The sequence below is a fragment of the Pinus tabuliformis genome, chromosome 2_2, assembly GCF_031772625.1.
Source record: "Pinus tabuliformis cultivar Carrire ecotype Pingquan chromosome 2_2, CPIR1, whole genome shotgun sequence".
NCBI classification, from domain to species: domain Eukaryota; kingdom Viridiplantae; phylum Streptophyta; class Pinopsida; order Pinales; family Pinaceae; genus Pinus; species Pinus tabuliformis.
The window spans coordinates 375,385,852-375,400,763 of record NC_142300.1 but is presented as its reverse complement, the minus strand read 5'-3'; positions in this window follow the sequence as shown (position 1 = coordinate 375,400,763).

The following is a 14,912-nucleotide window of genomic DNA, read 5'->3' as shown; positions in this document are numbered from 1 at the left end:
TTCATCCTTTTCAAAATTCGTTAAAGGTTCTCAAACACCTATTGTCTTGAAGGATCCTTTTCCCACTCAAGATAGTATGATGGTTGCTTCTTCCTCGAATACCTCAGAAGAACCCGTTCTGATGTTGTCTCATGTCACAATTGCAATGTGATCGCAAGATTATGGTAGTAAAAATCTTGTTGGTGGTAAAGAAGCAGAATCTTCTAATTCAAACACATCAACTACACCTCCTCCTGGTTCCGATCTGCTACAGATCGAGAAAACCAACCCTGACTTAGTAATCAAACCGCCTGTTAAAGGTCTACTTCGTCAATCATCTTTCAATCCACATGCGAGAGCTTCTCAGAATTATAACATTGTTGAAGACTTAGTTATTTCCCCTTCAACAATGTCGGCTTTGGAAGTGCTGCAATCATGCCCAACATAGCGTAAATTACTATTGTCTGCTATAGGAGCTATCGATATTCAAGATTTGAACCTAATAATCTTCGATTTAGAGGATAGTACACCCTGCCTCCCTCATCAAATGGCTTTCCATATTCTAGCTTTAGTCAAAAACAGACCTTGCTTTCGGACTGTGATTGATGAAGGGGCTTCTACGTGTATTATGTCGATCCAGTGTTGGAAATCGCTTGGTTCTCCCACACTCAATCAATCTCTGACAATTTCAAAAGGCTTTTGATACCCGTTGATAGTTCTGATCTTGTGTCAACCTCGTTTAAAAAATGAAACAAGGAGTCCCGAGGATAGCTCTGATCTTGTGTCAACCTCGTTTAAAAAATGAAACAAGGCAGCTCGACGATAGTTCTGATCTTATGTCAACCTCGTTTAAAAAATGAAACAAGGCATTCGAGGATAGTTTGTTCCTGTGTCAACCTCGTTAAAAAAAGAAATTGGGTATCTGGAGGATAGTTCGTTCCTGTGTCAACCTCGTTAAAAAATGAAACCGGGTGCTTGGAGCATAGTTCATTGTCTTGTGTCAAGCTCATTAAAAAATGAAACAAGGAGTCCTGAGGATAGTTCTGATCTTGTGTCAACCTCGTTTAGAAAATGAAACGAGGAGTCCTGAGGATAGTTCTGATCTTGTGTCAACCTCATTTAAAAAATGAAACAAGGCATTCAAGGATAGTTTGTTCCTGTGTCAACCTCGTTAAAAAATGAAACCGAGTATGCCAAGGATAGTTTGTTCCTGTTTCAACCTCGTTAAAAAATGAAACCGTGTATGTCGAGGATAATTTGTTCCTATATCGACCTCGTTAAAAAATGAAACCGGGTGTCTCAAGCATAGTTCCTTGTCTTGTGTCAAGCTCGTTAAAAAATGAAACGAGGAGTTATGAGGATAGTTCTTTTACTATGTCAACCTCATTAAAAAATGAAACAACTCCCTCTTCCAAATCGAGTCTTTGATTTAGATCTCGTAAAATCCAAGTCAATTCTTTCCAAGATCTCGAAAGTGAACCTTCATTCCATCCACCTTGTTGAATGCAATGAAGCTTGGTGGGAATGTACCTCGATTTGAGTCACCATGATGGGAGCATGCAAACCTTTTTCAAATTCATTTTTAGCTTTTCTAGCTTTTTAGTTTTGTCTTTTCTAGTTATTTTTTTTAATTTTGTCATTACTAGCTTGCATTAAAAGACCGAGCATATGTTATCGCAAGGTTCAAGCTCATTTCAAAATGACCCTACCACCGAGCATAGTTCCACACGGTTCAAGCTCGTTAAAGAATGAACCCACCTTCGGTAAATAACCTTTGTGATTGCCATGATATTAGCCTTTTGAGCCTTGGTTGTGTTCCTCCCATCACCTCCATTCTTTTGGATGATCATACGCTTCCACTTGATTGTTTACCCTTCTTGAGGGACCGAAACTATGAGTGGTTTTATTAGCCAGCCTCTTAACCATTACAAGTTTTGAGCAATTCCACCATTGCCGGAACCAGTTGCTACCCTTTGTACCACTCGTTCCTCTATGATGAGTCTTCTTTAAGCTCTTTTCTGACTCGTAAAATATGTAAAGATTGTCGAGTTTTTCCCTTTTTTAACTCATTAAACGGAATTAAAAAGGCTATCCACTTTTAGCTCTTTTCTGACCCTGTAAACATGAAAAGATCGTCGGACTTTTGTCGTTTTAGGTTTGATACTGGTTATGAAACGATGTGTCTTTGATCACTTTTCTATTTTTTCTGATCAAGGCCACTAATTTGTGAAAAAGCAAATCATTGGAGTCCTCTTTAAGCCCTTCTCAGACTCTCGAAAATTGAAAAGATTGCCAAGCACTTGATTGTTCAAACTCGTTAAAATAAATGAATAATCGTCCCTTCAGTATAATTTTACTCCTTTTACGGACTGAAATGGACTATTTACAAAAAAAGTATACGTTGATTAATTATGGTTAATAGAGTCCTCTTTAAACCCTTTTCAGACTCATTAAATATGAAAATATTGTCGAGCGCTTGTCTTTTTCAGCTCGTTAAAGTATTGAAAAGTCATCCCTTTTGTATTATTTTATCCTTTTTCGGGCCTAAGGGATTATTTTACAAAAAAGTACCTCCATAGTGTTTTCTTAAGTTTTTCTGCTGACTCCCTAAAATTGAAAAACATCGAGTTTTTCCTATACTATACTCGTTAAAATTTAACAGTAAAGGACTTATTCAATTTCAAACAGGAACGAACCACTCCTTAGGGTTCGAATTTTAAACTAAGTTGGAATCATCTAAAGAATGATCTTATAAACAAGAAAATGTTATCCTCCTCAAGCTTGTAAAAAATAAAGAGGTACTTGCCAGAAATGGTGGGGGAAAAGAGAGAAAAATGAACCTACTTGTTACACTTTGTTTTATAAAACCCCGTCAACCGCTCTTGAACATGACACTTTTTGTTCACCCAGGTTGGGAAAATCCTTTGCCTAACAGTTAATCAAACCATATTGAAAGTCTTCAATCGGTTTCTGGGTATTAGCTTTGGGTCAATTGTCATCAAACCATCTACAATGTCATTATGTGTTCAAGGCATCAGTTCAAACAAACCATTCATCTGCAAAATATCTGCCATCCATTTTGACCATCCCTGAGTCAGTCCTTGCAAATATATTTCTTCAAAACTTGATCTATGATTTCGTGTGTTGCGGGCTTGCCTACGATGGATCACTTTCTATCGACTTCAGCTCATTATCTGGAGAGTTGATGTAGAAATCGTCAGTACCTTGAAAGCTGCATGCCCTAATGGCAATTTTCTCGCCTTCGACGATAGGTTGCATCATTGACCTTCGATCGAATGATTCCATAACATGTTCGACTTCGACTAATTTATTCACATTTCATGGATTGTACTGGGTACTTTGAGAGCCATTGACATTACTGGTGGTTTCTCTCACACTTGTTAACAGTTCAGATCATTGAATGGTAATCAAGTGGTTTCTACCATGTTCGACTTCGACACATTCATTCACATGGATAGAATTGTACTAGTTCGGGAAGCGGAAATCAAGACCTTGGATCTAGTTTCTACGATCCAAGCTGCGAAGAATTTTTTTATTCATTATGCAGTGGACTATTCATAAATAGATGGTTGCATCCATACTGTGTCTACACATGTCTATACTCTTGATGTGTTACAAAATCATTCCTGTATCAGAACAATTTAGTCAGTTTTCTAGTTAGTTTAGTCAGTTTTCTAGTCAGTTTTCTTTTCAGTTTTGATCTAAGTATGGGAATGCCTACCTCAGCGATGATATGTCTATATATATATTTTGCATTGAATTTTTTTACAGGTTCTGACTGCGATGTCCAAAGGATGATCCTTGAAATGATCAAGTACTTCACTCTTCATACATGAAAGACTCTATCTTCATCTATTATAGACTTCGCACTTTAGGGGGCAATTTGTTGCACTAAAAATTGTCACCTTGATATTCTGCAATCTGTGTGAGTCCATTACCACTCATACTTTCCTCCTTTGCAATTCTAAAGCCTCGGTTCTTCATATCAAGCCTTGAAAGTAAGAGAAAATCCCTAAAAGTCTCTAAAACTCTGGTTCCGTACTTTCTCTTTGCATTACCTGTGGTCCCGCACCTAATGGTCATGTCCCCTGCGCACTTGACCGCTCTGTCCTTATGTTATGGGTGCGGAACCCTGTAAAAATTAAAAAGGTGCAAGTACATTCTAAAAAACTCACTTCCAGTTCTGGAAGGAATCTTGAGGTGGCAAGTTCGCTCTCTTAAGGTTCATGCTTTGATGATCTAAACTTCCATAAACTCATGCTTGGTCTCCATTTGCCTATTTTCCTGTTCATAATAAGATATGATGTATTTTTCTCATTGTAGATTCACTTGTAACTCACCTATCAATGCTTCTTGCTCTTTCAATATCATTCTAGTGTTTTCATTTTCATCTTCCTCATCTAAGTCCACTAAGTCAAAATCTTTCTCACTTTCATGGGGGTCTTCTTCCTGTTTTTGCATTCCTGTTTCAACCATTTTTTCCTTTCCTTTCTGTACCTACTTGGTTGATGAAGAGAGCAAGGCCCCTCCCACAATATGTGGGGCAAACACTTGCCTATTTCCTCTCTGATAGGTTTGCACCATAGTATCTAAATTAGTCCTTCTGGGCTTTCTTCTTTGACCCTGATCACTTTGTTCTTTGTCACTATCTTCTTTCCTATAAGATGAAAGAATAGGTCCATGGAATGGTTATAATGGGGGTGATAGTAGATGATATGAATAGTTCATGGCCTGAGATGGAGGAATGGAGGTTGGTGGATGAGATGATGATGGAATGTCTTGAACATTTTGAGTGGAAACTTGAGTGAAAATGGGGTTAGCTATAAATGTACTCCATGCAATGTTAAGTTCTTTAAGGTGATAAAGAACTATGATATTTATGAGGGAATGGTGAAATAAGCTTTTCATTTTATCGTTGTATTCTCTTCTTTGGGCAATGTAAGCCATTTTCTCAACACTCTTGAAAAGATAGTAGGGTATATTGAGCATTTTAACCCTAGTGAAATGCATAAGTAACCGGATGTGGTAAGAATAGACCCTAGAGAACCTACCCTCACATGAAAAATACTTCATTATAATCTTCATCATAGGTGCATATCTGTCAAGGAGATATGAGAAATGGAAACAGCCTTTTCTTTCACTTTTGTACCTAGGTTTGATGTATGGTTCATAAAAATGTGCTTCTATTTCACCCTGCTTGAACCATTTTTCCCCAACTTCTGGAATCCCGGTGGTAGATGATATGATGGCAGTAGACAATGTGAAGGTTGTGCCTGCAAGAGTGACTTGGTTATCTTGAATTTTTGTTATGAAAAGCCTAGTCAAATCAGGGTTGGTACTGGACTGCTTGGACCTGCTCACAAAACTCGAAACACCCTAACCATTTGAAGGATGTCACTGTCATAGGAGAAGCTAGGAGCTCTTTGAGATCTGTGGGCTCAAACCTATGAATTTTCCCTCCTTTATGTGGCCTTCTCTGCTCTATATTTCCCTCTCCGTTTGATCCCTTTTCTTCACTGTGTGGACTATATCTCTCATCAGCCATGGTGTCTTTATTATGAAACCCTAAGTAAATGCTGGTGGAATGCAAGTATTTATGAAGGAAAAAGGAGAAGGGAAAGGTAGATGGGGAATCTGATAGGTGTAGGGATAGGGGTCTCTGAAAGGTGATATAGGGTATTAATCAGGTAATTTTGGGGAAATGGGAAGCTTGTTGCAAAATCGGGGTTTAGGAGAAAAACTAGGGTTTTGAATTTAAGACTAACACCAATCTTGATTCTAATTCAATCATTGAGGAAACAACTTTGAGGAGAGGAAAAATGATGTTTTGAAGAAGACACTTACCTATTTTAAGGCTAAGGAGGTATAAGGACCACTGAAGAACGAACAGGAGCAAAACTAGCCAAACACGCAACGCCCAGAGGAAGTGTGCAACGCTTGAAGGTAGAGTGCAGTGCCTGAAGGGAGTGCGCAGCGCCTGAAGGGAGAGTGCAACACCAAGAGGAAACATACAGTGCCTCCACTCTTTCTATTGATTAGTCCTCAAATTGTAAAAAACACTATTGGGGTTTGCTCAATGGGTGGCAAGAGGGAAATAAAGAAGATTTGAAGGAAAAAAGATATTTATACACCCTTGAATTTAATCATTAGCTCCTAAAACCCCCTTTTCTAATGTTTTTGGTCACTTTCACATTTTCATTTAATTGCTCTTGATTTTCTGACCCTTTCCTTTTTGACAGGTGGATTAATGCTCAATTGGACTTGAATTTTGCAGTGTTTGTTTGTCTTGCAGCAAGGAGAAATGCTCTAGTGCAGCTGAGATCCATTATTACATATAGCAACTTTAAAATTACATATGAAATACAAATAAACTTAAATAACTCTATTTTCACCTCAAAAAGAGATCCATTATTACATATAGCAACTTTAAAATTACATATGAAATACAAATAAACTTAAATAACTCTATTTTCACCTCAAAAACATGTTTTTGAGGTGAAAATTACATTAGGTTAAAAATAATAATAACTTAGTAGCTTATTACTTACAAATCATCATGCTTGGTTTATCAGTCATCCTCATACCCTTTCTAACCTTTATTTACCTTTTAACATCAAACTTTTGACCTTGGCGGTGAAACCCTAAGACCTAATGAAATCATGCCCTATGACCTAATGAAATCATGACTGCAGGTTGATTATGAGACTATAATTGAAGAGAATCTGAAGGAGGATCAACAAATATACTCTATGAGGGAAAAATTTAGGTATTCTAAAGAGAAAACAACCATCAGTGGATCAGTATATCATGACCTAATGGAATGATGCAAAATTTTCAGTATGGGACCCCTAAAATGAAAATGAAAAGAGTGAATTTTGATCCTTGATGGAAGTATGAAGATATTGACACTAACATTGGCCTTATTGGGGATGGCAGCTCCTTGGAGGTGTCAAGAACACCGTAGACCAAGTGCCTCATCCATTGGGAAATACGGTCAAAACCAAAAAAGTGGAAAAATGACTCAATACAACTGAACACTGACTCTCAACCAAACTGACTCAAAACTTGACTATAAACCAAATCGACCAAACTTGACACTAATCATTTAAACTTTATAGCCTTCACTTCGGGCCCCAAGCTCAAATGACAGTGTACTTGAAAACTTGCAAGGAAAATCAAATTGGTATATACAATGAAGGTGTAGTAACTTCAGGAAACAACCTCAAAAGTAGTAATGCTTCAAGAGCCTACCATTCACTGGCCCTCCTGAACAATCCTGACCATCCATTTCCTTTAACAAAAAGGCATTTTGTCCTCGATAGGCTGAGATTTTGTACGGTCCTTTCCATAGATTTTCAAACTTACCATGCTTTCCTTTTTCCTCATTTCGTGCATCCCACCGCAGCACTACATCCTCCAGCTGAAACTTTTCTGCTTTGGTTTTGCGGTCATAGATCTTCTTTATCTTTTCTTGCAACTGGAAAGTGTTTTGAGAAACCTCTTCTCTTGTTTGCTGAAGGTGAATCATTTGATTAATTCTTCATTGAATATCATCCTCTTCGCTGCCAGCTTCCTGTAGTAGTCTCATGACCGGGACTGCAAGTGATGTAGGAAATACTATATCAGTACCATAAACCAACTCAAAAGGTGACATACCTATGGATTTCTTACTGCTCACTCTGTCAACCCACAAGGCATTAACAAGCTTTCAATGCCAATTCTTCTTATTTGCCTCCAACATTTTCTTGATTATATTCACCAAGGACTTATTTGATGACTCGGCCAATCCATTGCCCTGCGGGTAGTATGCTGTGGAATGACCCAATGTAATATTGTACTTGTTGCAAAACTCCACCATCTTCTTGGACTTAAATGTAGCTGCATTATCTGTTATGTTCTTGTCAGGGCAACCAAAATAAGACAAGATATTAGATTCTAAAAATTGGATAGTTACCGTATTCGTGGCCTGCCTTGTCGGAATGGCCTTAATCCACTAGGTGAAGTAATCGGTAGCTGTCAAGATCCATCAGTGATGTGCTGATGATATAGGATGGATTTCCCCTATGAAATAAAGTCCCCACTACTGAAAAGGTTCATTTACTTCAACTGGATTCAAAGGAAGAGGAAGCAGCTTCCTTTTTCCTTGAAAAACTTGGCATTCATGGCAACTCATCACTGTCTTATACAAATCTAAAAATAAAATTGACCAATAATATCCTGCTCTCAACACTTTGTTAGCTGTTTTTTTCCAAAACAAATGACCGCCACAATCTCCTTTATGAAAATCATGCATCATCTACTGATCTTCGTCTTCAATCAAACAATGAAGAAGAACCCCTCCCGGATCTTTCCAATAAAGAGCATTGTTTAAAATGTAGAATTTTGCTAATTTGAGTTTTGGTGATCTACCTTTGCTTCTTGACATTCCAGGAGGTGGCAAAAGATGCTGAAGAACATAAACTATATCAGAATACCGCGGTGATTGGAGAAACATTTCTGAGACTTGAATGACAGAGCCACCATCTTCATCCTTTGACATTGTTGTAATGAGATTTATGTCCAGAGCATGCAGATTTGATTCTGCCATTAGTTTTTCTAAACCTTGTCAGTTGATCAGTTTAGTGGGTTTAATCTCCAGATCATATTCCAACATTTCTGCTATCCACTTACCTCTTCTTCCCTCCGGATCAGTTTGCATCAAAACATCCTTTACTGCTACATTAGGAACATATGCTATGGTATGTGAATGCAGAATGTACACTCTGAAATCCTTCAATGCTTTTATAAGAGCTAGTGCTTGTTTTTCAATGATATTATACCGCAAGGAAGCATCTCGAATAGTCCTACTAAAAAACAAAATGGGTTTCTCAATCTAATCTCTTTTTTGCATCAATACGACAACCATGGTGTGCTCGGATGCAAATGAAAATATAATGAAATCTTGAGTGTAATCAGGACTAATCCAGACTGGGGTTGTGGCCAAAGAAAACTCTACCAAATTGAATGACTTCATGGCATCCTCGGTCCATTTCACAGTGTTGTCCTTTTTCAACATATTAGTCATTTCATATAAATGTTCCGCCAAATTGGGTATAAATCTACGTAATAAATTCATCTTACCATTGAAAGCCTGAATCTCCTTTTTGTTGTGCAGAAAATCTATATGCTAAATTTCCTCCACCCTTACAGGATCAATGCAGATACCGTCTTTAGAAATGATATGATCGAGGAGTTTACCCTCGTCCATGGCAAAAAGACTCTTCTTGGGGTTGAGAAAAATCCTGAACTTTCTAAATCTCTAAAAGAAAATCCTTAAGTGGTGCAAGTGTTCATCATCTGAACCAGAAAATATCATCAAATCATCTAAATAAACAACCAAGGAAACATCCTTCTCATTTGCAAAAGCAATGTCCATCACTCGCTGGAAAGTGGCTCCAAAATTTTTCAATCTGAATGGCATTTTGGCATACTGAAAAGTTCCCCAAGGTGTTGTGAAGGCAGTCTTGTCTTGGTCTTTTTCATGCATCAAGATCTAATTATAGCCCAAGTAACCATCGAGTAGTGACATCCGTGATGCTCCAACTACTCTTTGTAGAATATGGTTCATCTTTGGAAGCGGGTAGTTATCCTTTAAGGATACTTTGTTGAGGTTCTGGAAATCTATGCACAACCTTATTTCTCCAGTCTTCTTTCGTACCGGGACCAAATTCGAAATCCAATCAGAAAATCTAATTGGAACAATGATGCCAGCTTTGAACAATCTGTTCACCTCTTTCTCGATGGATGGCAGCAGCTTTGGATTGATCCTTCTCAACTTCTGTCTGAAAGGCTTTTGATCCAGCTTGATAGGAATAGCATGCTCAATTATATCCTTATCATAGACCTTCAAATCTGAATAATCCCACTGAAACACATCAGAAAATTCATAAAGTAATCTAACATACTGGGCCTTTACCTCGGAAGACAATGATTTTGATAGCTTTACAAGCTTGGGCTTGTCAGCTGTTCCGAGATTGACATCTTCAACTCCTTTGTTGGTAGGAACCAAGCTCCGCTTTCTTGCAACATCATCCTAATCAAAAATCTCCTCTAAAGGTATGAGACATCTAGGAATAATGTTATCCTTGAACTGTAATACCTCCATGTGATTCACCTCAATCTCCTGTTCATCGGTATCACAATCATCATCAATGGAAGCCTTCTTGAAATTTCCTTCATTATGAAAAAAGGCATTGATTTCATTATCATCCTGTTGAAGCCCCGAAAATCGGGTCGACAACAAGGGGGATACCCACCCAGTCCGGACCTTGGTTGGCAGCTCCTTATCCGTTTGGTATAGCGGGTCCGACTGGGGATAATGGGACCAGTTTCCCAATCTAAGGGGTGTGTGTGTGTGTAGAGTTGGATGATACTGATCTAGGAGTATTTAAAGCTAATTTAATTCAAACTTCTAAACTAACTCTATGCTATTGTAATCTAATGAGAAACAACACATCTAATCTACGCTAACCCGGGGTGTATTTCTTCTATTATGCGATCTAAAGAGATTTCAAACAATAACTGGTAATAAAGATCATTCAGCTATCATAAGAATAGAAATCAATTAAGATAAACCACTCTGCATAAAAAGTTAAGCAAAACAGTTGTGAACAGCATATCGCATAATAAGTTATTCATATATCAAACACAAATAAATGATTCCACCGTACAGAAGTGCCAAATGGTAACCCACACATTCATGCATTAGCATATAAACAACTGAAAACTGCATATCACTTTAAGAATATAAGCAGAAATGGTCAAGAGATAAAAGTACCATTTATGACTGGTTCCACTCATAAGCTTCAAGCAACAACGATTTATCTCTACTTGTTCTAATATCTACTAAGAGTACAAAAGTGCAACATCAGTAGCAGACATTAAATGCAAACATTGAATAAATCTCGCTCCATCCATTCATCAAAAACCCCCTCCAAGGGTGCAAAAGTGCATGTTCTGAGGACAAGTTTTTTGACAAATTTCCGAACCCTTCTCCAAATGCCTGAGAAGGGTTTAAATACTGCTAACTAATTAATCTTAATTACATAAATTTATGACACGGTTTCAAATGACCGCCCTTCTACTAAAGCAAATTTATTTCTAAAAATTGAATCTAATTTCTAACCGTTTCTGTATTTGCTCCTCAGTGTTGTAAGCAATGTAACATTCGCCTGGGGAGAGTTGGTTGGTCGTCTTTCCTTTTCGTTTGAGTTACGAAAATAGAAATAACAAGAGTTGGCACCACTTTCTGGCAGACTTAGAAGATATTTTCGAAAATCTTCCGCTAGTTTGGTGTATTCACTGTGTGTATACTTGGTAATAACCCAAATTTCTCTCAAACTGATTGTGCTTTTGCTATTTCGGTTTCCGGCCTTGCGAATGACTAAATAAGTTAGGGATTTTTCTCTCTGAACAATTCTCTGTATTGAAAACTGCCTTCGTTCTTTGTTCCAGGCTTTTCTGGTGCGTTTTCCCTCTTTAGCATTTTTCTTTTTGCTTTACCCAGTCTAAGCTTCAGGATCTTTTGTAAACATGCTGCTTTTGTGTGCCTTTGACTCTGGCCGTTGGATGGTCTATTGACATTAGCATCTGTTGAGTGATACTCCGGAATCCGCAGTCCTGTTGCATGCGGCATCCGTTTGCGAAGGCATCTCTTCTCTGTTCTCCGAGTATTGATGCTTTCCCCTTTTCCTTAGATGTTTACTGCACATTGCTTTATGTTAGTTGCTGTCTTACAGTTTACGCAAAGAAAAAGAGTAATGACGAAAAGATTGACATGAAAGCTTTAAGTTCTAATGAATGCATAATCATGACACCCATAATGAACTGACTCTTCGAAAAACACAACACAATCCTTCTTGGATACTTTGGCGTACAATCATTAATTTCTTTTAAGGCGCGCGCCCAATTTTGGTATACAGACAGCTTTCCTTGAATACTGTGTCGAGGAAAATTTGCGATGAGTGATTTCTGCGACTCGCATCGCAGTATTGAGGATTGTGTCGTCAAGATATGTCATCGCAGGAATTGATGGTTGTAACATCGTAGATCGCAATATCGCAGATCGCGAATAGTCATCCAATCATTGTGTGATGCTTATGCGATGTTGCGATAAGCGACGTCACATATTGGTCGTCGGCGATTCCTTAAGTTTTTCATTTAAGAGCGCTTCACAATATATGCGATGCGATGAATTTCGCGTCGCTTATTCACAGCTTATTATGCGCATAGGAAAACGTTTCACTCTCTTCTTGCGATGCGATATAGCTTTGGGGAGTTAAAATACAAGAATTTTGATAAAATGTTTTTTGGAACTAGTATCATATCTAGGCTAAAGTTAACTCTATTTGTCAATAATAAAAATCAGATTTTTTGAAAAATTTTACTACTTGTACAAGCGAAATCAAAATCTGATAGAGAATTGGTGTCTTTTTCATGAACCCTTTTTAGTGACCATCTACAACTGGTTTTATTTATAAGAAAGAGAAAAACAAATAAAAACTAAAACTATCCTACAAAAATAGAAGAGTGATCTTCTATGGAAAATATATTTTAAGGATCTGTCCATTAACAGGCAAAGAGTCCCTTCTACCTGCTAAATCCTGCAACACAAGCGTCGATGGGCCTATGACTTCTACAATATGAAAAGGACCAAGCCACATTTTCTGAAATTTCGTATGTTTGCCCTTTTCTTCATGAGCCTTATCCCATTTCAAAACTAAATCTCCCATCTGAAAATTCTTTCTGGTCATTATGCTTGAGTCAAAAGAGAATTTTATCAGCGCTTGGTGATGAGCATGGGTTTTCTTAGCTTGTTCTCGTTGTTCTTCTAATTTAATTATTTCCATTTGTCTTAGTTGTATGGAGGAGGTAGATACCTCATCGATGTGTTGTACCAAAGACAAAGAGGGGATGACTAAGTGAGTTGGAAGAACCACTTCTTTCCCATAAACTAAATTAAAGGGAGAAGTGCCGGTTGAAGCTTTCTTCGTAATTCTATCTGCCCATAAAGCATTTACCAATGCTTTGTGCCAATTCTTTTGGTTTTGGTCGACTTTTCTTTTAATAATCCTGATCAGGTTTTTGTTTGTTGATTCAACCAATCCATTACCTTGCGGATAGTAGTTGGCAGAATATTTCAGTTTGAACCCTATTTTAAGTGCAAACTCAGTCATTGCATTTCCAGAAAAGTATGAGGCATTATCAAACATTAAGGCCATTGGCAATCCAAACCTGGTGATTATAAATTGATCTATGAATTCAATAATGTTTTCAGAATTAGTTGTCTTGAGAGGAACTGCTTCTACCCATTTAGTAAAATAATCTGTTACCGTGAGGATGTACCTATGCTGCTTAGAAGAGTGAGGAACGATCTCACCTATTATGTCCAAGCCCCATTGACTGAATGGTTGCTCGATGTTTACCGCTGTAGTGGCATGGACGGTTTCTTTTGTTTCCCTGCAGCAGTCTGGCACACTTGGCATTTCCTCACGTAACTGTGTGAGTCTTTGAACAGCGTGGGCCAATAATATCCTGCACGTAAGATCTTATGTGCAGTAGCATCTCCAGCATAGTGTCCGCCCGCTGGTCCATCGTGGAGTTCCTGCAAAACCTTTTCAGCTTCAGTTTTCTCAAGACACCTAAGAAGCACAGAATCGTAATTCCTTTTAAACAAAACATCATTTATGAGCTGGTATTGTTTAGCTTTCAATCTGAGAGCTCTTTTCTTGGTGTGATCCAGGTGTGATGGAGCATACCCGTTCTTATGAAAATAAATGGTGTCAGCATATAATGATCCTACATACGTATGTACCTCTTCAGATGAATTCTCAGGAATTTGCGATGCTCCAGCCAACATTTTACAGAAGCCTTGACCTCTTACAATGTTTGCTGGTTTGATCTCAAGATCGTATTCTTGTAAAGCGTGATCCAATTTGCTCTTTTTTCGCCCACATCCTTCTGTATTAGAAGGTTTCTTATCGTTGGAAACGGTACTATGACCTTAGTATGGGCTTTAAGTAAGAAAGGTCTGAAATATTTGATCGCTTTGAAAACAGCATATGCCTGTTTCTCCACGTCTGAATAGTTGAGTTCAGCACCTTGTAAATTCGAGCTAAAAAATGCGATTGGAGCTTCTGCTTTCTCTTGATTTGCTTGAGTTAGAATCGCAGCATAAGATTTCTCTGAGGCAAATGTGTATAAGATAAAAGATTCTGAAAAATTCGGGGTTGCTAAAGATGGAGCGTTAATGATAGATTGTTTGATCAAGTTGAATGCTTCATGCTCATCTTGACCCCATTTAAAATTTGAATTCTTTTTAATTATATTTTGCAAAGGAGAAACAATACGTGAAAAATCTGGGACAAATCTCTTCACAAAATTGATTTGTCCATGGAAAGATTGCATGGCTTTTTTGTTATGAGGCATGGATATTTCAGAAATTTCTTTGATTCTGTCAGGTTCAATGTGAATACCAGATTTTGACACTATGAATCCTAGAAGTTTTCCTTCACTTAATGCGAAAAAAGATTTCTTTGGGTTAAGTGAAATCCCATACCTTAAACATTGTTGAAAGATTTGTTTCAAGTCTTTGAGATGGTCGCTTCGCTTCTTGGAGTACACTGTTATATCATCTAGGTAAATCACTACGGATTTATTGACTAAGCCTTTGAATGCAATGTCCATGGCTCTCTGAAATGTAGTGCCGGCATTGATCAAACCAAATGGCATCTTCCGATATGCGTATGTGCCCCATTTAGTTCGGAATGTGGTCTTTAACTAATCATTGGGATGTACCAGCACTTGATTGTATCCTGAAAATCCATCCAGAAAAGACATTAATTCTGAGCCTGCTACTGCCTGTAATATCTGCT